This window comes from Myotis brandtii, unplaced genomic scaffold (genome assembly GCF_000412655.1).
Source record: "Myotis brandtii unplaced genomic scaffold, ASM41265v1 scaffold1020, whole genome shotgun sequence".
Classification (NCBI taxonomy): Eukaryota; Metazoa; Chordata; class Mammalia; order Chiroptera; family Vespertilionidae; genus Myotis; species Myotis brandtii.
In genome coordinates, this window is record NW_005353406.1 from 259,395 (window position 1) to 260,914 (window position 1,520).

The window sequence follows — 1,520 nt, forward strand, 5'->3', positions numbered from 1 at the left end:
CCAGTGGGCGCGCGTCTGATGGATCGCAGGTTATTTACGGGGCCGGGAGCGGCGCTCACTGCTCAGAAGGTTGCAGATGCAGCCTCAGGCCGAGGCTGGTGCTTCTCACTGCACGGACCGTGTCGTCCGCTGAGCAGAACTGTACATTTCACCGTGTCGGATGCGCGGGCCCTGCTCCTGTTGTGCGACGCTGGTGTGAACCCGTGACCCGGGCAGGGCTGCACCTTCACGGGGTTTCTACCCGCCGGTACCTTTTTCCGCGACGGGAGGTGTCAGCGTCGCTGCCAGCGGCCCACCCGCGCGATGGGGGACGTCCCTCCGCCCGGCTCCGAGCTCCGGGACACGGGCCTGGTCCCCGCTCTCTCTCCGGCTCCATCGTCCTGCCTGTCTGTCCCCAGACCGTATCGGAACTGCAGGCTCACACACCTGGTCTTGTTGCCTGTGAGGGGGTCCCTCCCTTTGCCTTCAGGGGGTGGCGGCCTGCCCTGGGGAGCCCCCTCGGCAGCTCCCCGCTTCCCACCACTCTGTCCGCTGGGACCCTCTGCTCCGAGAATCCTTCCCGTGCGTCCCCTGAGTTCTCAGTTCTGTCTCCTCCGGTCGGAACCAGGGCTCCGGGGTGAGGCCACCAGCTGGGTCCAGGCAGCCGGGCCGGGGGTGCCCTCCCTGGTTCCCTGTCTCAGAAGTGGCTCCCCTGCACCCGTCTCAGGGCGCAGGGCAGGGTTACACACTAGCCCCCCGCTTTTAGTCCTCAGGGTGGGAGTTCTGTCGGAGCGGGAAGGAGTCTGCTGTATCAGAATGGTAATCGCATGCACGTAAAGATTGCATGGAGCGCGATCTCCATTGCGCTGGGTGCCGTGGCACCTTCCATCCTCTCGAAATGCTCCTTACCGGCCTTCTATTTAAAAACCAGCAGAGGCAGAGCAGGGGAGTTGAGTTCCTTACAAACCAGAACTAACCAACCTCCCCCCCAGGACAGCGGGTGCAGCCCGAGGTCTGCGGACGGGGGTCCGGTGAGTCGCGTTACGGCACGGGGCGTTTCATCCTTCCTAACAGGGAGCAGCCCTTTCTGGCCACAGGAGTGAACCCGGAAGTAGAGGCCTGGCTGTGAGTCAGCGTTTCCTGGGACAACGGACAGAGATGAAGGACCCAGGAGGCGCTGCCGTGTGTGTGTGTGTGTGGAGGGGGAGGTGGGGAAAGGGCTTCCCAGCAGGTCCAGGGCTCAGCAGCTGCAATGTGAGGTGAGGGACAGGTGTGTCGGATGGATGGAGGGGGCCCGGGGAGCACAGAGGAAGGGACCCCCGTATCGCCCAGGGCCCCCCCCCCCAGGCCCTGCTCCCCGAGGCCACCCCGCAGGGTCCCGGCTCCCTCTGTCGTCCGTCCGACTGCTTCCTGAACTGCCAGGCACGCCTGCTCCTGCCACAGCGGCTCCTGGTGAGCGGGACCTGGGAGCCCGGGGAAGCTCGCTGGGTCCCCTCAGGTTCCCCATCTGGGAAGAGTGGAACCCAGAGCGCGAGGCTGGG